Source organism: Ursus arctos, unplaced genomic scaffold (genome assembly GCF_023065955.2).
Source record: "Ursus arctos isolate Adak ecotype North America unplaced genomic scaffold, UrsArc2.0 scaffold_8, whole genome shotgun sequence".
NCBI classification, from domain to species: domain Eukaryota; kingdom Metazoa; phylum Chordata; class Mammalia; order Carnivora; family Ursidae; genus Ursus; species Ursus arctos.
The window spans coordinates 1,130,821-1,152,160 of NW_026623100.1; the positions used below are offsets into that span (position 1 = coordinate 1,130,821).

General features: G+C 48.5%; 1 pseudogene; it reads right to left on the minus strand.

The window, feature by feature from the left end:
* Positions 1-20,113: 20,113 nt before the first annotated feature.
* On the minus strand, positions 20,114-20,908 carry LOC113269036 (60S ribosomal protein L7a-like; annotated as a pseudogene).
* Positions 20,909-21,340: the final 432 nt, after the last annotated feature.

Here is a 21,340-nt window from a genome sequence, read left to right on the forward strand (position 1 = left end):
ATGAGAAAAACAGTCTTTTATGTTATGCATTTACCATTCCCAAAACTCTTTATTACTTTGTCTAGATTTGAATTTCCTTCAGGTGTCAATTTCCTTCTGCCTGAAGAAATTTCTTTACCATTTCTTGTTATCCAAGAGTACCAGCAATAAAGTTTTTCAGTGTTTGTCTTAATGTCTTTCTTTTGCCTTTGTTTTTGAAAGATATTTCCCCCAACATGTAATTCTAGGTTGATATTTTTTTTTCACTTAGTACTTAAAAGGTGTCATTGTTTAATGGCTTGTACTGCTTTTTTTTTTTTAATACGATTTTATTTATTTGAGAGAGAGAGAAAGAGAGAGCACGACTGGGGGAAGGGGCAGAGGGAGAGACTATCCAAGCAGACTCCCACTGAGCACAGAGCCTGACATGAGCCTTGATCTCACAACCCATGAGATTAGGACCTGAGCCAAAACCAAGAGTCTGACACTTAATTGACTGAGCCATGCAGGCGCCCCTAGCTTGTCTTGTTCTTGATGAGATGTCTTTCTTATTCTTAACTTAGTTGCTTTTTTTTTTTCTCCTCTGACTGCTTTAGCTTTTCTCTTTGTCACTGGTCCTATGGAGTTTGATCATGATTTGTATATGTATGGTGTGTGAATGTACTGGGGGCTCACTGAGTCTCTTGTATCTAGACATTTATAGTTTTCATCAAGTCTGGAAAGTTTCTTTTCATAATTTATTCAAAGTCCTTTTTTTGTCCAACTTCCTTATTTTCTAGGGTTTCAGTTATACTTGTGTTAGGCCAATTAATATTGTCCCACAGCTCACTGACTTTCTCTTAATATTCTGTCTTTCCTCTTTTTTCATTTTAGATCATTTCTACTGCTGTGTCTTACAATTTATTGATCTTTCTCATGAATCATCTAATCTGCTGTTAGGAGCATAAATTGTTATTTTTCATTTCAAATATTGCATTTTTCATCTCTATACATTAAATTTGTGTCTTTTACAAATCTATCATTTTTCTTTCCATCATTTGCATGCCTTCTTTTACCTTTTTAAACTCATGGACTACAGTTATAATAGTAGTTTTAATGTTTATGTCTACTAAGTCTATAAGCTGTGTCTTGTCTGTGTCTATTTCTACTGGTTGAGTTTTTTAAACATTACAAATCACATTTACTTTTTTGGTATGATGGTGATTCTTTATTGGATGACAGATATTGTGAAATTTATATTATTAAAAATGGAGTGCTAGAGTTTGTTGTATTCCTTCGAATAGTTTTAGCTTAGTTCTAGATGCAGTTAAATTCCTTGGAATCAGTTTAATCTTTATGAGACTTGGGTTTGAGGTTTGTCCAAGCAGCTTCATTCTGGCGCTAATTTGGTTGCATTACTGAGACCATACCCTTCTGAGGGATTTAATGGCCTCTTGTATTAGGAGGTTTCTTCTTGCTTGCTGGTGGGAGCACAAGGCACTGGTCAAGTCAGTTCTGGGGATTGTTTTGCTTACTTCCTCATGCTGGTGCTTTCCTCAGATTGCATCACTCCTTCACATGGATTGGTACTCAAATAAAGGTTTGAGGGGTCCCTATGCAGACCTCCACAGTTTGCTCACTCTGTAAAGCCCCCTCCTTTTTGGTACTCTCTCCCACAAATTGCTTACTTTGGCCTCTGTCTCCAGAACTCAGCAGGCTCTCTTCGGGTCCCCTTTCCTTGTACTTAAGCTTAGAAACTCTCCAGGCAGGACCTAGGCATTCACTGGGTACACTCTGTTATGGGCTGAGTTGTGTCCCCCCCTTCCCATTCATATGTTGAAGTCTTAACCCCCAGTACCTCAGAATGTGACTGTGTTTGGTATAGGACCTTTGAAGAGGTAAGGTTAAATAAGGCATTAAGGTGGGCCTAATACAATGTAACTGGTGTCCTGATATGAAGAGAAGATTAAGACAGAGACATACAGAGGGAGGCCATGTGAGGACACAGGGAGAGAACAACCTTCTCAAGCCAAAGAGCAAAGGCTCAGAAGAAACTAACCCTGCCCACACCTTGATCTCAGATGTCTATGCTCCAAAAGTGTGAGAAAATACATTTCTGTTGTTAAGCGCCCCAGCCTGTGGTACTTTGCTATGCAGCCCCAGCAAACTGATGTACCTATTTGGTTCCCTTCTCTTAGGAATCACTGTTCTATAATGTTTGTGTTCTAAAGTCCTGTGTTCTGTATTCTGCTTGATTTTCTAGTTATGTGAGCTGGAAGGTAAGTCCAATTCCTGCCTTATGTCCATAAGCAGAAGTCAGAACTAGCTTTAGTCACTCAACAACATTTCTTCCAGCTCTAGTTGTGATCCAAGAAGACATGATAATCCATAGAATGTCAGATTAGAAAGAAGTCTAGGAGAGACTAAAAAACACAGCTGTAAGAGGAAAAACTAGACTACTATAATAAGAAATTCAAAGTCAGAGGGTCTTAAACAGATAAAAGTTTATTTTTTTCTCACGCAATACCTTGGACAGGCAGCTTGATGGAGTCAGAGCTCCCTTCTTGCTTTCCTGCTGTCTGTGTAGTTTGCTCCTGTCCTCGTTGCCAGAGCTGGCTTCCCATATAACCACGCTCCAGCTGCAGAAAGAGGGAGAGAAGTGGGGGAGTGTGTATAGCTTTCTACACCTACCCTGCTCATGGCCATGCCTGGCTGCAGGGCACTCTGGGAAAGCATTTAGAGAGGCCATCTTGTACTCAGATAAAATTTATATTTCTAATGGAAGAAGGGGAGAATGATAGAAGTCTATGCCACACCAGTAAAATTTTTGTATTTGATGAGGTAAGAAGAAGTTTTTTAAATGGGATGTAAGAGTGCACTTACCCTCACAAAACCCTGTGCACCAGGAAGCATCAACATAGCTGGGCATTTCAGGAAGTGACCAGTGAAGATTTGTTTGGAATGGTGCATTTCCACTTGACTTATGGCTGTGAAGTGGTTATACAGGGATGTCCCTGGACAATGGTTCATGCCTGATACTAAGAGGAGATGAGGAATAAGCAAGCCTGAGAGATCTGGCCCCAAATAAAATTCTGGGGGACTCTGGGAATATAGTGTATGCTGGATATAAAATGTGATAGCTGAGCTGTTTAACTTAGCTTATGATATCAATTCTGGATCATATTTTTAAGTCTAAACATCTTTACAAGCTCCTCTAGGAGTATGTTAGAACATCACGTCCCAACACAACTGACAGCTTGTCAGTTGTTACAGAAATGCTAGATTACAGAAATGTTATATTTGCCAGGGAGAAATAAAAGGAGTCAAGAACACACATGGTTCAAGTCCTCTTTATCATGGGGATTTGGGGCTTTTCTACAGACGACCTTTACGAGTGTTCCAGATTGTAGGTGGCATCCATAAAAATGGTGTTCTGGGCCCCCACCTCTGTTTCAAGAAGAATAACCCCATCTGGTTTATATATTAGGCTTCCAGATGAGATTTCATTTGCACAAATGTTCCAGGGTTTTAAAAATATGAAGCAGTTCATTTATAATTTCCTTGCTTGATGCAACAAACTGCAAAAAAGTTTATATTAATAGGTCATTCCAATGCTTGGAAAGTGATCCAGTCTATAATTGAAGAGAAACTACCTCCCTTGCAAATTCTGCCTGTTCATCCTGGGAGCCCTCCCCAACAGAGGCCATTCCAATCCTTGAGCTCTGAGAGCAGTGCTGTGTTACCACTAACACCTCTCCAGGCTCCAAAGCTGCACATCTTTGGTGGTGTTCCACATGCCCCTACAACAGCCACCAGCTGGACTCTTGGTGGGGCAGGTAGCCTGAGCAGGGTGCAGTGGGATGCTACATCCACCCACACAGGTGGTTTTGGATTTGCTTAGGTCATATCATCCTTTTGGAGGAACTCCAGTCACTCTGCAAATGATCTTTGGTCAAGTGCAATGAATTGTTGGTTTCTATATACAAGGTTTTACGATTATTCCGGTTGGTGCATTAATCTCTTCCTTCTAAGGTAATTGTGACCTTGATTCTGCCATCTGTTATATCTACTTGTCCCACTGAGCTTAGGGTAATTGATAGATGTGATATTTATTCCTTGATACCTTCACTTAAATTATAGAATGCTTTAGTGGGCAGAGCCTTGTGGTATGCCACTAGAGACTCCCCTTCACATTGACAGTGATTTGACTTGACCCCACAGAAGGTTCTGAAGTCTTTGATTAAAATCTAGGTCCTTTGATGAGTTAGTTGAAAAAAATATAGATCAGTGATGCTCCAGACGAACAGCTGAGAAGTCATTCCCAGACTGATTGACATTTATTAGGGCTATGATGCATATTTAAGAGTCACATTAAAGGGCTGGGTTCAGGGTAATGTGTTGGATTTGCCGTGATTTTCATAACTCAGCAGCGTTGCAGGGTGTGCCCCCTCCTTCCCTTTATAAGTGCTCAGCACCACAGCAGCTAACAGCTGAGCAGAGAGAAATAGCCAGGAGGGAGGCTTGCAGAGTCCGCATTTCTGCAAAGCACATCTTGAACATTTGAAAGGGCTGACATCAAACATGGATCCAGTCTGGAGAGTAGGATGTTTTCACATCAGAAACCAAGTGTCAGAATTCCAGCTTTGAACATCAAAAAAGAGGGAAGAAGAAGAAGAAAAAAAAAACCTCTGACAGTATTGATATCCAAGGGACAAGCTCTGAGACCAAAGATAGAGGTATTTGTGCCAAATTTTCAATGATCCTGGTGGAAGGGTCATCTGCTTGGATCTGCACCCTGTTTGCTTCCTCTGTTCACATGCTCCCTGGCTGGGTAGGAGGAGGTTCAACCAGGCGTGGGGTTTGGAATGAGAAAGACATGGAGGCACTAGCGTCTGTGGTGGCAGGGTGTTGGGGGGGGGGAGGGGGGGCTCCGAAATCTTCTCTCTTGCAAAACCTTCATTTCCCGAGAAGCCATTTCCGGCCATGTCTGAGGAGCACTCAGCCCTACCTTCCATTGTCTCAGGCTCAACAGACAGCTCACAGGGTCACTCCATGAGGAGCACCTGACCTTGGCCCAGCCCTTCCTCCCATGTGTCTCAAGGTGGGGTGAGCACTGGACACAGTGATCCCCATCAACTCGCCCAAGAGACAAGCAGTTGGTGTTCAGCTCGGGCTCCCAAATAGGTCATTTGATTTTTAAATTGAAAACTATGCCCCTGTCAAATGATTTTTAACCCAGGTCCAAATGCATCTATTTTTAGGCCAGCAGTATCTTCATCCTATGTAGACACTGACTACGATGATCTTAGAGGACATTGTTTTCATATGTTCTTAATAAACATTCATTTCTCCTGAAAAAAAAAAAAAGAAAACTATGCTTTGAGGATATAAGATATTTATATGGGTAAAAAGTAAACACTATACAGAAAGGTACACCCAGAGCTGTCTTGTGCCCACCTCTGCTGTCACAGTCCCGTTTCCTCCTATTCCTTAACCATTTTTATTAGAATTGTGTTTGCCATCGTTTAGTAGTATTGCTTATGCAAAACCAAGCAAAAACGAAGTGTGTGTATGTGTATATATATACTTATTACTTTTATGTATACACTTATTACTTAACAATGTACATTTCTACAAAAAGATATGCACTGTTTATTGTTCCACATCTCACTTCCTTCATTTAACAAACCACGTGGAGACATTTGCCAAGCTGTGCTCACCTCTTTGTCTGATTTGCAGCCCTGTGGGCTCCCTGGTGGGGATGTGCCATGCGTGTTCACCCAGTCCCTGGGTGGTGCGCACTTGGCTGCTTTGTGTCCTTTGATGTTACAACAAGGCTGCAGTGAATGCCCTGCTCCACGTGTCACTCTTGGTGCACTGGGGTGTCCACATGTCTCCATTCCCCTCCCTGGCGCTATGTTGCCTGCATGCACACTAGCAGGTAGGAGGATGCCGGCCCCCTGCAGATTGCCAGTGTAGCATGAAGGCATCTGAGGATGTCGGCCAGTCCAACGGGCGATGAGTGCTCTCTCACTGTGGTTTCTGCATTTGCATTTCTCTGATTACGAGTGAGGCTGAGCGTCTTTTCATGCAGCGTCCCCCCCCCCCCGCCCCCCCGCCCGGTTATTTTCTGGAAACTGTTCATTAGAGTCTTCAGGTCCAAGGCAGAAGCATCAGTCTCTAAAGTCAGGGCAAGAGCTGTCTACATTTTTATTATTTTATTTTACTTTTTAAAGATTTTATTTATCTATTTATTTGTCAGAGAGAGAGACAGAGAGCGCGCGCACACAAGCAGGGGGAGTGAGAAGCAGGCTCTCTGCTGAGAGCTGGAAGGACATAGAACATGAGATTTATTCCCTAAATGATAGAGTGAGGAAGAATGTGTGATGATATAAGAGAAATTTCCATGCCCCAAAGGGCAAGAAGTTTCATTCAGTTGGTGTAGGTGAGGACTGGTGGGTCCCTGAAAGGAACCTGTCCCATCGTGCTCCTGAGATAGAGACCCAGGGGTGTGATGGGTGTGGTGAAGGAGTGAAACATCCAGGCTCGTTCCCTCCTCCTGCCACCTACCCGTGCCCAGCCCTCCAGAACACCTTCAACACCTCCCTGCTCCTGCTCCCTGCTCCCCGCACACGGTTTTACTCTGTCCCTCAAAAAGAAAGCAAACACGACCCAGTCCGTGCCGCTTTCTGCAGCTGTTGCCCACATTCACCTCTGGCCACTGCAGGATTTCCCCACGTGACCCGCATGACCCACCCACGACGCACCCACGCCCCATCCAAGTCCCACCGTCACAGGCGGCGGGGGTCTCCTTACGCCCAGTCCAAAGCTGAAACTCCTCTCTGCTTTCCCCTCAGCCCAAAGTGGTCACCTCCTTGGTGGGGGCCTCCGCGGCTCCATGCTCTGTCCCCGGGCCCCACCCCGCCTGTCTCCCTGGAAACTTCTCAGCAACTCCTTTCGTGCCTCCAGGGATGCCGCTGGTCACTCCAGTCAGGCCCCCTCCTCCTCCTCTGCATGCTTGGTGCCAGCTTTGGCTGTCCATCTGCCTTTGCCTGCCTGGCTCCTCACCCTGTCCGTGTTCAAACAAGCCCCCTCCAGCCTTCCCGAGAGGCAGGGTGGGGTGGGAAGCCCTCCACACCCTGCAGGGACTCCGGGATCCCTTGAGGTCAAACGGGGGGGACACTGCCTAAGTTGGAGGGGGGTCATCCCTCCTGCCACTGCTCCCGGGGCACGGGTCAGTGGACCACAGTGATGGCCACCGTGTCCGTTTCCTGTAGCTGTGGTAATAAAACAGCACAAACTTAGTGGTGGTAACACAAACGTATGATCCTGTGCTTCTGGCAGTGAGAAGGCCAAAGTAGGTCTCCCTGGGCTGAAATCAAGGTGCTGCAGGTCTCTGAAGCTTGAGGGGGCAATCCATCTCATTGGTTTGTCCAGCCTGTAGAAGTCCCAGTGTTTTTGCTGGCTCATGGCCCCTTCCTCCATCTCCAAAACCAGCAGTGGCAAATGGAGTCCTTCTTAAATGGCATTTCTCCGACTCTTACTTTTCTGCCTCCCTCGTCCACCTTCAAGGGTACTTGTGGTCACACTGGACCCGCCCAGATAACCCAGGAGGATCTCCCCATCTCAAGGTCAGCTGGTTAGCAACCTTACTTCCTCTGTCATGGAATGTAACAGATTCAAATGTTCCTGGGGTTAGGACATGTTGGGAGCAATTGTTCTGCTCTATGTGCAAGACGTTTGGCACTGGTTCTTCCTGGCCACCCTCCCTCCGTTACTTCTCCATTACACCCTCCATTACTTCTCATTACTTCTGCCCTGTGCACTGTGGGAGCCTCAGCACAGGCCTTCCTGGATCTCTTCTCCCCTTTTGTAATACAGGATTACCGTTCTAAACATTAGACCCTCCCCTGTACCTTCCAGGCTGAGCCCTGTGACTGGTCAGCCTTGCTGGGCCCTTGGAAGTCTGGCTCTGGTTGTGTGGACCGACATAGCCTAAAATGGCCATCTTTTACACGTTCAGCATGTATGTTTTTGTGGATAATTCCTAGAGTAGTCCTTGCTCTGAGGTGGGGCTTGGAGAGGGAGGTAGTGCGGCATTCAGGATGGAGCAGGGTGAGACTGGAGGGAAGGCAGGACATCTGTGTTACACTCAATGGCTAAACTTTTGTTGTGACGTGGTGTCATCAAATCTGTCTTTGCCAGACTGCAGACCCTGCGTCAGCCTCAGCCTCCCCAGCTGTGCTCTCTGAGGCTGAGGAACTTCCCTGTGCTGTGGTCACGATACCCCCTTGGTATATCCTCTGGGGCTTCTCCAGAAGGAAGTGTTCACAGCCTGTCTAGGCTGATGGGCTTTCTTGCTCTGCTCCCATGACCTCAGGCCCGCCCTGGATCTCCAGCAACCCAGAGACTTCCTCTTCACCCAAACACACTGCTTCCTTCTCACTACCGTCAGATACTTTTCTTCCATCTCAGATTTGTCTCTCACAGTCTAGCCTTTCTCAGTGTTCTGTCTTCCCCTCCCCACGTTCCAGTCTCTGGAACTTCCTGCCCATCTTAAAGTCCTTATGCCACGTACATCCTTTAGCTTGCTGTAATCATCCTTAAAGATGGTGATGCTTGGAACCGGGAGGGGCCCAAACTCTCTGGACCCTTCTCATCAAGTTGACCTTCAGCCCAGATCAACAGACCATCCACCAGTCCCCCTGGATGGGCTTCAGGGAACCTCCCGGTCTGCTCCCCTGCTCTCATCCTCCACCCCCCAATCTCCCCTGGCCTTCTGCCCTCCGCAAGGGTCCCTCACCCAGTTATTTCCACTCAGCTGTCTTTATGGAGCTGGGAAGATGGCTTCCATCCCAGGGGATTCTGATGATGTCTTGAGGTCCTTCAAAAGGAATCGATTGCAAAGCAAATTGTTAAGATTACCAGTCTGTCAGGCACATCTGCTTATTTTCTTTAAACAAATCTTTTATTTTGAGATAATTTTAGACTTACAGAAAATTGCAAAAAAATACAGAATTCTCATATACCTTTCACCCCGTTCCCCTTACATTACCATCTTAAATAACCACACACAGTTGTCCGAGTTGCAAAATTAACATTGCTATGCTAATATTTGGCCTCATTCGAATTTTGCCAACTGTCCCACTAATGTTCGTTTTCTTGGCCAGGACCCCATTTTGCATTTGTCCTGCCTCTTTGATCTCCTCTAATCTGTGACAGCTCCCCAGTCTTTCTCTGTTGTTTAGGACCTTGTCAGGGCACATCTTCAATATGAGGAAAGGTGTACAACATTTCTCTCTCTCTCTTCTCTTTTTTTGCCCACTGTGGGGAGGAAGGAAGCAAACTCCATTCTGCCTCAACTATGTCACATTCTGTTTAGTGTCAGACTTCCTGTGCACCTGGCTGGTTTTCCATGGATGTGGACGTGCATGCCCTCATGCCCTCCCTCTTTTCGCCTTCAGAAGCAGCTCAGTGCTTGCATGTAGCAGCTGATCAATAAAATTTGACTGAGCTGGGTTTAGATACTTAGGAGAACTTAGTGCTGTGAGCTTGTGTGGGGTGTTGCACTTGTATGTAAGCATTTGTAGAAGTGTGTCTGTGTGTGGACTAGGGGGTCCTCTGTGAGTAGGCTGAGTTATTTCTATAAACCAAATTAAGCCATTTAATTTTTCAATTAAAATTTGTTGAGTGCCAACTTGGTGGCACACACTGTACTAATTAGACCTTATCCCAAGTCCTAGAGAAACAACCAATAAGTCAATGAGGCAGAGTCCCTGCCCTGGGGTGGCGCAGTCTTTTGTTGGAAGCAAAGGCTCACTGGTTGGGGCAGACATCAGGGCTCTGGAAACACAGAAGCAATCAAGGAGGGCTTCCTAGAAAAAGTGACATTTTAATTGAGACCACAAGGTTGAATGGGAATTAACCAGCATTGAGGGGGTGATGGGGAGCCAGGTGAGGGTCTCAGGCAAAGACGAGAGAGGGTACTTTTGGGGAACCACAAAGCAGAAATCGAGTCCCTCTGTACCAGGTCCCACATCAGACACATTCTGCACATTTTCTTTAAGCCTTACACCCCCAGAAAGTAGGCATTATTGTCCTCATTTAAAGACGAGCTGAAAGTAACTCAGAGAGGTGACTTGCCCAAGTCCACAAGGCCAGCAGGAGGGAGCCCTGAGGTCTAAACTCAAGAAAAGGAAGCCTGTGCTTTGAATTTGAGGTCTCAGAGGATGACAGACGAAGACTTTGTGAGAAGTAAATGAAGGGATCTCTAATCTGTAAAAAGACATAATAAAGCTTAATTTTGTACTCTCTTCCCCCAGTTTCCCGACTTCCAGAAGCTTGGATCTTTATTGGCAGTGGGGGCTCGGAAGCTGTGGTTAGCAGGCAGCTCCTCACTGCTGGACACTCACAGCCTTGTAACTGTGACCTATGACCTGTGACCGGTTGCAGACACAGGGAGAGGCATGGGCCTGGCCTAGCCTCCTCCCTGCACACTTAGCTGTCCAGTGAGGTTGTTTTAGAAATTACCACCAAGGCTTCTGATTAAGCTGGGAGAATTAGCAAAAGCAGCATCTGCTTCAGATGACAAGTGGTAGGACCAGTGAGAGCCCAGATAACTGAGCTAAGAAGGGAAGTAGAGCCAGTAACTCAGACATTCAGCTGTAGTCCTGAGCACTCAGACGTGCATTTGGCAGGCAAGACTGTGGAGGATGAAAAGAGTTTAGGTTTTAGAAAGGGAGCTGGATTTTTATAATAAGAGCAATGGTCAGTCATGTAACCTTTCTCCCTACCATTTTATGACTAATGGGCCCTTAAGCAGGCCATCCTGAGCTACTCCGACAGTGACCCAGGAGTCACTGAGGGACTTTCCATCCTTCTGACTGCAGGAAACAATGTGCCCTGAATGCCAACAACATTGTGCTTCCTTGGGGACCGGGCACACTGTGGGGCCCACATCGCCAGCCCAGCCACTCTCCCACCAGCGTACACCTGTGGCTCTCTCAAGACCCGACTCCGTGCATTGTTTCCAGAAGACAATTTCGCAGTGAAGATGATTAGTTTTAGCCATTTGTATAGAGCTGGGCTGGGTCGCATGAGGAGAAGTGGAAAGCAGGAGTTGCAGAGAGCTGGAGACACTCTTTTATTTTCCCCAAGAGCTCAGTTAGGGGGTGGGTAGAGCAGACACCTGCCAGAGAACCCCTAGAATTGAGGACCTTCAAATGTGCACAGGCTGCCACCCCTGCAGGGCCACTGGGGGCATATTTTCTTGCAGCCTGTGACTATTCTGGCAAGAGAAAATGGGGTCAGTTGATTTCACTTTGCCTTTTTCTTAAAAGGGTATTTCTCCGGACTGGCCAGAGGCAGCCCCGATGACCCAGAGCTGGGGGCGGGAGAGCTGCAAATTCAGTAAGCAACTGAAGCCAGAGTGCAGGTGGAGCTGACCAACTGGTACAGAAAGATTTCGGTATCGCACCTGTAGGTCTCAGGCAGGCCCTGGGGGAACTGTCCGGGCTGGAGGACCAAATGGCCAGGAGGTGCCATTGCCGGTCTGTGAGGACATTAGGGATCTGCAGAGCGGGCGTGGACAGGTGGGCGAACTGGGGTGGGACAATCTTGATGTAGGTGTGAGGGGGCCACAGGTGGGTCTATCCAGTGTGGCCTGGGGTTCCGCCTCCCTCTTGCCAGGACATGGCTCAGGGCTACTGAGGTGCTGAGCTCTTCCAGGAGGTGGGCATTCCTTTACCTCATGGCCAGAAAAGGCCTTCTGGAAGGCTCTGGGGGCAAGTGGGAACAAGGGAGGAGGGCAGCACAGAATAGCTCCCAGGTAAAGTGCCAGGTGTCGTGTCCCAGAGGGAATGTGAATGGGGGTGAGGGTGCCCAGCCCCACCGTATGGCCCCTATATAGCTTGATGGGTCCTGTGGGGCCAGTGGGGGCAGGGCCAGTTTCACAGGGGACCTGGTCCGAGGAGCGGCATACACTGCCCCCCCCCACCCCCATAAGACTGCACCGACCAGGCCATGCACAGGTGGCCTCCTCGGGAGATGTGCTATGTGTAGACACATGCTGTTCCGTTGATTTCTCTTATTCAGCGCTTACTCCATGGCGGGCAACTGACAACCATCAGCATATTAACTCTTTAGAATGACCTGTGGGGTGGAAACCGCAGCTGCCTCCTCCATGTAGCTTCCTGTCCTCCCCAGTACCCATGTTGACTCAGGGGCTGAAAGCCATGGGCAGATGCCTCCCAGTCCTCCTGTCTCTCTGAGCTGCCTGGGCATGTTCCTGGCAGGGCTGGCAAGCACCGATGTCATCATTGTGGCTAATGCCTTGGGGACCAGGACGTGGGCTACCACTCAGCTGGAGATTTATCCTATTTTAGACTTTTCTATTTGCGCCTCACAGCGCTGCTTCTCTACTCTAATGGCAGCAGTTTCTACTGATCCAGCGCCTGTAAATAGCTGTGGCACACGGCCCTGCCTGGGGTGCTGTTTCCATCCCAGCTGCTGACCTGCAAGAGCTGGGGACAGCACAGATCCCCACCCTCCAAGGACATGGGCCAGCTGCTGCTTTACAGTGAGACGAAGAGCTGGGGCTCTTGCATGTGCACCTGCCCAGCCTCCCGGGCCTCTGTGCCTCTGTACCCTCACACTGTGCCCAGGCCCAGCGAATGAAGCCCCCCCTCCCCGCCAGTAAGTGATCCACTACTTTAGTTGCAGTAGACAGCAGCGGTACCACAACTGCTTTAATTTAGCAACAGCTAAAAACGTCAACCACTTATCGGCCCACGAGGCTGCAGTTATGCTGCTGGCTTCTGGGGTCCCCTGTGGGGTATAGCCCCCAGTTGTCAGCTGGGCTGTGTGTCCCCTGAAGGGTTTTTACCAGGGGGCAGGTGAGGTGCCAGCAGAGAGAAGGTGTACCCTAAAGAGCAAGCTCTTTTCAACCTCTGCTTGTATGACATTGGCCGATGTCTTCTTAGGCAAGCCCCAAGCTGGATGTGGTCCTGGGAGGTGGGGGTGACTGGCCACCACTGTGGGGATGGACCACACTCCTTATAACAAGACATAAAATAACATGGCCGAATTGCTTGTGGTGCCTGAAGGTTACCCCTGTGCGAATCCCCTCTGTAGCTTAATGACACTGGCTTTCTGAGCAGGCATGTCTAGGGGCCAGCATATCACTGCCACACTAGATGAAGATGCCTTTTACTTTTAAAATTATTAAGGGTTTCTCAGGGCACGTGGATGGCTCAGGCGGTGGGGCATCCAACTCTTGATTCCAGCTCAGGTCATGATCTCGGGGTCCTGGGACCCAGCCCCCTGTTGGGCTGTGCACTAAGCAGCAAGTCTTGGAGAGTCTCTCTCCCCCTTTCCCTCTGCCCCTCTCCCCCCTCATGTGCTCTTTCCATCTAAAGTAAATAAATAAATCTTTAAAAAATTATTAAAGGTGTCTAAATCAGAGAAAAACTCATAGAAAATATGGAAAATAAGGAAAAAGAATCAAGAAGAAAATGAAAACCACAAGCGATCCTCAAGCTGAGGGTATGTTGATGTTTGTCTTCCATTTAGTTTACTCTAAGCATGGTTTTCTCGATCAGCCTATCACAGAGTTGACCTGCCTGTTCATTTATTATTCATGTGGAACCTGGCCCCGCAGACACAGTGTCTGGGGGCGGCCGGATACTCTTGCATATCACAGATGAGCTAAACATTACTTGGGGTTGGGTATCTACGTTCCTTATCATTTCTTTCATTATTATGGATAATGCTTCAGCAAGTACTCTTTGACGTAGTTTTTTTGTGCCCATCTGTGATTATTTCTTTTGTTAGATTTCCCAAAAGGCCAAAGAGGATGAACGTCTCAAGGTTCTTGGTACAATTTGGTGCACTCTAAAGCCACTCCTTACAAGGTGAAATTTTGGAGTCACCGGCCAATCTTTCCAGGAGGTCCTACCTGCCACGGAGCCATCCTTGCTGGCTCGGGCCACCTGTCTCGCGTCTCTCAGAGACCCCAGCTAGCGTCCTGCATGGTGCAGGTGAGACCCTCTGAAGACAGGCCTCCCCTGGTGCTCTCAGACAGAGAGGACCTGTCTGCTTCAAGAGAGGGCCTAGCGAGATGCTCGGAAACTGCACGGCCTGACGCTCCAGATGGCAAGAGGGCGGCACGCAGGGCCCGACAGTGCCCCCGGGCCAAGTGCTTTAGGGGACAGATGGCATTTTACATACCATGTGTCTCCAGAGCTGTGCCCAGAAAAGGGGCTTGATAAAACTTTGTAACAGATAGAGGCTGGAGGACAGGGAACCGGCGATCATGACAGTGAGCCAAGGCAACCTGTCAGTGGGAGGGTGTGGGTGAAGCAAATGTCTGCGGGTGTAGATCCGTTACCAGAGGAAGTTAGTGACAGCTCCTTTACATATCAACATGCATTTGTTCCTTTTGGCATTGACTCTAGTTTGGGCAATCTACAATTCACAAATGGAACTGGGATTTCTGCAGCTCTAAGTGCGCATCGGTTTGAACACTCTCTTCTCCATCACTCTCGCGGGCCTGATCCCTCTCCGTTAGCAGCACTGAGGGCCACTTGTCCCTGAAATGAAGGCATCGAACAAGGGCTCTTAATCTTGGCAGCATGTTAATGTCCCGGGGAAGCTTGTAGAAGATGCTGAAGCCCGGGCTGACCCCAGGCCCTCTGGACCATACTGATGGGGTGGGGCTGGACACTGGTGTTTTTCGCAGGGTTGCTCCTACGCGGCTGGGGCTGAGGACCACAGGTACAGACAGCTGGAGAGACAAAGATGCCCCCTCAAAACTTACTTGGCTAACTTGTACTGATCTCAACGGGCGGAGACTCAATTCATATTGAGCATATGCTCATTTAGCAGTTTCTTTTTTAAAATTAAATTTTGAAGAAAAGTTCCATTAAAATGTTGAGCACGACAAGTAAAATGCTGCCATCTTGGAGAACGGCTGCCTGGCTGAGCGGCTCTGCCACAGGCGGACTGGCAGCTGCGAGTCCTGCCTGCCCTGTCCCTGCAGAAAAGTCACCTTCAGTTAACACCTACTCTAACAGTACTTAGGTAAGGAGTTGATTTAATCTGTATTAAAAGTGCTAACAGCAGGGGCCCCCAAGGAGCTAAGCTGCAGCGGGACTGCTAAAGGGAAATACCTGTTACTGTAGATGCAAGCCTCCTTTCTGTTAGAAGGGGGAATGAAGCGTGAGAGACTGTGGACTCTGGGAAACAAACTGAGGGCTTCAGAGGCGAGGGGGGTGGGGGAATGGGATGGACTGGTGATGGGTAGTAAGGAGGGCACGTATTGCATGGAGCACTGGGTGTTATACGCAACTAATGAATCATGGAACTTTACATCAAAAACTGGGGATGTACTGTATGGTGACTAACATAATAAAAAATATTATAAAAAAAGAAATAAAAGTACAGTAGACAGTAACACAAATCAAGATGAAGAAATGAAGAATTCTGGTAAAGGTAACTACCTTGCAAATATTAAAATATTTTATGATGTAATTTTATAATTCTTTTTTTTCTCTTATTTGATTAAAAAGAAAACTGCATAACACACAAAAAAATCAGGATGCAAATAAAAGGGGTGGGAGCAAATAGAACAGTGGAACAGAGTAGACTTAAGCGAGAGCTAAACTGTCAGACAGAAAGCACCCCTGAAGGCTGACTCAGCACCACCATTGTCATTCATCCCAGCATGAAGCCTCCCTAGCTCTGCTCAGACACTTCTAGGCATAGGGGCTGCCCTGACTCCTGGCAGCCACTCCCTGGCTGGGTGGTGCTGCCAACGAAGCTTAGAAAGTCCTGGCCTTTCCCAAGCACCCTCAGCACACCTAGCACAGCGCTGCACAGCTAGCCCCTGGGGTGGCACCTTCCTCCCTTGGCCCCTTCTCCTCATCTGACATTTACTGTCCTTGATAGAGAGGATGATGTGAAGTTGGGGTGCAGGTGTTGAGAGCACCCACCCTCCTTCAATCTGTCATCTTTAACATCACAATTCTGCAGCAGGGCTGTCCCCCGCCCACTTTCTTCACCTTTTTGTTTTAAACTCAGTTCCAATTCCACCCCTCCTTTTAAGAATTTTTTTTAAATTTTGAGATAACTGCAGATTCACACACAATTTTAAAAAATAATACAGGCAGATTCTATACACCCCTCACCAAACTTCCCCCTAGTGCGGGCGTCTTGCAAAACTACAGCCAGGAACTCGAGCTTGGCTCCTCATTCAGATTTCACCTGTTTGGCACTTGTGTGTGTGTGCGAGGGTGTGTGTACACACATAGTTAGTTCTATGGAACTTAATTACATGTGTAGACGCATCTGACCACCACCAAGATACAGTACAACCCATCCCCAACCCCATGAGGACCCCCTGCCGTTTGTAGCCACCCCCACCTCCCTCATGTAACTCCCCATCCCTTGCAACCACCAATCTGTTCTTCAACTCTGTAATTTTATGACTTCAAACCTGTTATATAAATGGAGTCATACAGTGTGTGACCTGTTGAATTTGTCTTTTTTTTTTTTTCAATCAGCACAATGCCTTTGAGATCCATTCAGGTTGTTGCCTATATTAGTCAATATTTTGCTTTTTACTGCTGTCCAATATTACATAGGATGGATGGACCACAGTCTGTTTACCGCTATCCATTGAAGGACATATGGGTCTTTTGCAGTTTGGGGCTACTATGAATAAAGCTTCTATGAACGTTAGTGTACAGGGCTTTTATGTGTGAATATAGTTTGCATTTTTCCAGGATAAATGCATGAGTGTGCAATGTCTGGGTCATATGGCAGTTGCATGTTTAATTTTTTAAGAAACTATCAACTGTTCATCAGGGCCATCATACCATTTTCCATTCTCACCAGCAATGTATGAGAGACTCAATTTCTCCGCATCCTCACCAGCATTTGCTGTTGTGACTAGTTTTTATTTTAGCTAGGTGTTTATTAGGTGTGCAGCGGCATCGTGGGGTTTTAAGTTGCATTTCCCTCATGGCTAAAGATACTGAACATCTTTTCATGCACTTATGTGCCATTCATAGATCCTCTTTGGTGAAATGTCTCTTTGTGCCTTTTGACCATTTTCTAACTGAATTGTTTGTTTTTCATTCTTGAGTGTTGAGATTTCTTTATATATTCTAGATACAACTCCTTTGCTGGCTATCTCCCTTTTCCCCTATAAAAACACCACCAAAGCTGTCTTTAACTTCAGTTTGCTTGAGGCTCTTGTCTGTCTCCACGTCGCTGCTGCCTGATGCCCTTTGCAGTGGCTCTCGCACTGTACCCTCTCCCTCCACCAGCAGGATCAGACCCTGCCTGTTCCCAGCCTCTTTAGCCTGCCCCGCCCAGCCCTGCTTCACAATCCACACCAGAGGCAGGAGGATGCCAGGGTTCCCAGCAGGCTGTGAGCCCAGGAGGCGCCCCAATGGCCGGGCCAGCCTGTGCCCCCATCCCCTCCTCTCCTGCAGCCTTGCTTCTGGGACCCAGCATGTAGCAGGAGCTCCGCCCCCAGTTTGCAGCAAACCAGCTTTTACCTCCTTCTTAAGACAGGAGCCCCACTGCGCACTTCCAACAAGTCTCCACCTGATTTCTTGGGTCTTCTCGGGCACCTCTTGTAGGTACGTGGCTCCCAGGCTCCCTAAAACAGGGACATGCACTGGGATGCTGGAACTAGAAGCCACCTCGGAGCTCTGGAGATCACCCGCTCCCTGACTCTAGTGGCCTCTGCTGTAGGAAACCTTGTTTTCACCGGAACAGGTTCTCTCCCTGTGAGGCCGTCCATCATCAGGGGCTGGGCCTCTTTCTCTGCTTGCCAGGCTGGCCTTTCCCAGGGAGTGCAAGATTATTTTTATTTATTTATTTTTAGATTTTATTTATTTATTTGACACACACAGAGAGAGAAAGCATAAGCAGGGGGAAGGAGCAAGGGGAGAGGGAGAAGCAGACTCCTCACTGAGCAGGGAGTCTGATGCGGGACTCGATCCCAGGACTGCGGGATCATGACCTGAGCAGGCAGACGCTTAACCGACTGAGCCACCCAGGCGCCCCAAAGTGTTATTGATCCTACTCTGTGACTTTTGCTGAGGTGAGGCTGAAAAAGATGAATAAATGCATCGCCATCCCCAGAAACTTCACTGGACCATGGACCCAGGCTATGATGACGCATGGGGAGAGCGGGGGTGGGTAAAGGAGGCTGGGAGCCCTAGGGTGGTGGGGGCGCTCTGCTGGGGAGGCAGGAGCCTCCTCCCCATCCCTGGGTTCCCTGGCAGCCTCCTCAGTTACAAACTTCAAAGGGAGGTCTGTCGGTCTTGGCCTGATGATGCCGCTCCTCTGCTGAGAAGCCTCAGTGACAACTCGTGCCTCTGGCCCTGGCGGTCATTGATAAGGGCTCCCCGCAGACTCCACGGACGGCGATATTTGGGGCCATCCACCCTGGGCCAGGCATGACACACACCCTGCTTCTCTTCTCATGCTGTAGATGAGAAAAGGCAGACTCAGCGCTGATGGAACTGTCCCAGCAAAAGGCGTAGCGGCTGGATTTGCTTGCAGGGCTACTGAGCTGCCCAAAGGGCATGCTCTCCCTGACCAGAGCAGCAGAGCCCGCTCTCTGCGCCCCATGTGGCAGCTGACCACTTGCATCATTGTCTCCATCCTCGCTGACAGAAGGGATGCCATGCCACGTGACCGTCACCCGCCCCCGTCCCCTCCCACCAGGACTGCAAGGGCCTTCAGGACAGGTGCCAGGCGTCCTGTTGCAGCCGTCCCTGTGGCCCCATCCATGTGGGCACAGGGCTGGTTTGTGGCTTATGCGGGGCAGGTCTTGCTGGCGACAGAATGAACTGGGCAAGAACCCCACAGGAGGAAGGATCAGAAGTTTCTTCCCTCATCTCTGTGAGACAATAGGAGATAGGGTTCTGGTGCCCTGACACCTCTTCCTGGAACGGGTGGCCAAGAAAGCACCTGCCACTGAGCCGGAGGAGTCATCCACCTCCCTCCTCCCCGATGGCCTCTGGACGTACTCAGCCAAGTCCCGCAAACGTCCCAAGTCAGGGCATTGACCCAGGCGGCAGATGCTCGTCCAGGGCTAGGGCGGCAGGCCCCTCCAGGCCACGCTTCCCCACTGGCTGTAGGTTCTCCAGTGCCCTCAGCTGCAGAAGGGCGTTTCCTCTGACTTGCTTCCCAATGTGCTTCTCCACCTCATTTGGAAAGATTTCATCCTCTCTGAGAAGTCAGAAAGTGGAGAGATGTGCTCCTTGACTAACTTACTCTAATTTCATATTATAATGAATACACGTGACATAGAGCTTGACTGTCTTGGGCAAGAAGACAGACCTAGCATGCACTTCGAGAGGCTCTTCTGTGAGAGGCAAACAAGGTGCCTGAGGCTCAGCTGCCCCCATCCTGCTCTCTTCTCCCTGCCATGCCACAAACCAGCTGTGTCCCAGGCTGTTGACAGTCATCCCTCCATTCCTCGTAGGAGAGTGGCTGGCCACGGCTGATGTGAGAGGGCACCTGGGTCTCAGGGCCCCAGCTCCAAGTAACCTAACACAGAGAACCTAACACAGTGCTTTATGAGAGCAGCTGATCCAAATTGCCCACATCATCACCCAAGTCTGTGGGTGCACTACGAAGCCCCAGGCATGTGAAGAATTCAGTTCATATGCTAAACTACTTCTTCCATTTCCCCTTCAAGTCAGTGGAACCTGGTTTTCGAAAGGGACCTCAAGATGGAAGAGGGATGCTGGGGGCTTTCTGGAGGCTCCCCACCACCCACATTTCCCACGCCTGGTCTTGCTGAGCTTGGAGGCATGCCCACCCCTCCTCCCATCTGCAGACTCTGACCGTCTACTGGGAGGTAAGGAGTTGCATAGTTAGTGCCCTGGCCTGGGCTACTGAGCAGACAACAGCATTAAGAGAGCAACAACCCTGTACCCTTGACGGAAATGTGTGGAACACCTAGTTGCTTTCTACATATCAGAGTTCTGGGACATCTGTCAACGAAATAACTGGGTGGCATCTATGCATGTGTGATTAATATGTTTTTTAATGCATGTCTGTTCTTTTTTTTTGACAATGGCTGAAAGAACTTTTTATTACTTTAACGTACAGAAAATTCAACAGCATCCACTTAGCCCAGTTTGGTGGCTGTTTCTTTAGCCTGTGCCTTTCCCAACTTGGCGATGTGAGCCACCGACTTTGGACCCAGGGCCTGCCTCCCCAGTGATGGCGGGTCTCATCGTATCTGTCATTGGAATTGGTCCTGATAGCTTCCACCAGCTTAGCAAGAGCCCCTTCTGAGTTAACCTGGGTGAAGGCACAGTGGTGCATGTCTTCCTGGGGACCAGACACCCCCGCCTGGCTTTCCCGTTGATAATGCAGTAGGGGACCCCCATCTTGTGACACAGGGTGGTCAGGAGGAGAGCCAGCTTGCTGGGATCCACATCGTGTGCAATCACTACCCGCTGAGCCTTCTTGTTTTCCACCAAGGTGGTGACAGTGTTCATTCCCGCTTGAAGGATAGGTGGCCTCTTAGTGAGGACATGCCCTTTGCTGGCAGCTTTCGTCTCAGCCTGGGGCAACTATCTCGGCTGCTTCTCTTGCTCAGTCTTCGGTCTGTATCGGTGGGCCGGCTTGGGCACTTGAGCAGTAGTTTGGTGGTCCAAGGCCCAGGTGAACTGGTTAAGCACGAGAGGCATTTTTAAATGTTTATAGAGAATAGCCCTTTGCTGCTGCAGCCAGATGGAGTGGTCCATTTGACAAGGTGGGTGAGGTCTCTTCTGGGTTGGATCCCCCCTCTGATGCCCAAATTCTTGGGCCTCTTCTCAAACATGAGATTGACCACCTCCTTGGCCTCCTGCTTCTTCATGTCTGCAGGGGCTGGGGCCGCCTTCCCTTCAGCTCGCTTCCTTTTTGACATCTTGGATGGCTGGAAGAGAGAGGCACATCTGTTCCTGTTAAAAAAAGAAAGGTGCAAATATAGCATTTTGAGTCAAAAGCAACCCTGGAGACCAGTGCCATCTCCCCAAGTACTGGAAGGGCCCAGGTGGTGCTGAGCCGTGGTGGAGCCCTGGGCAGTTTCTTATGCCAGGATTGTTCTTTTAACAGTAGGAATTGCATATGGGTCAATGATCAAATAAAGTTTTGGGTGGTTTGCAGAGTAACATATATTCATTGGAATACAAAACACCCTCTGTGAGAATGCATTTTTTAAATCCCAGCAAAGTTCAGTGGGGGTGTTCACTCAGCGTATTTGCTTGATGTGCAATTCACTTACTAATGTTAATCACGAGAATGCCCATCAGAAATCACAGGGATGGTTCTTAGAGCAGACGCCTTCCCTCTCAGAGTGGATGAA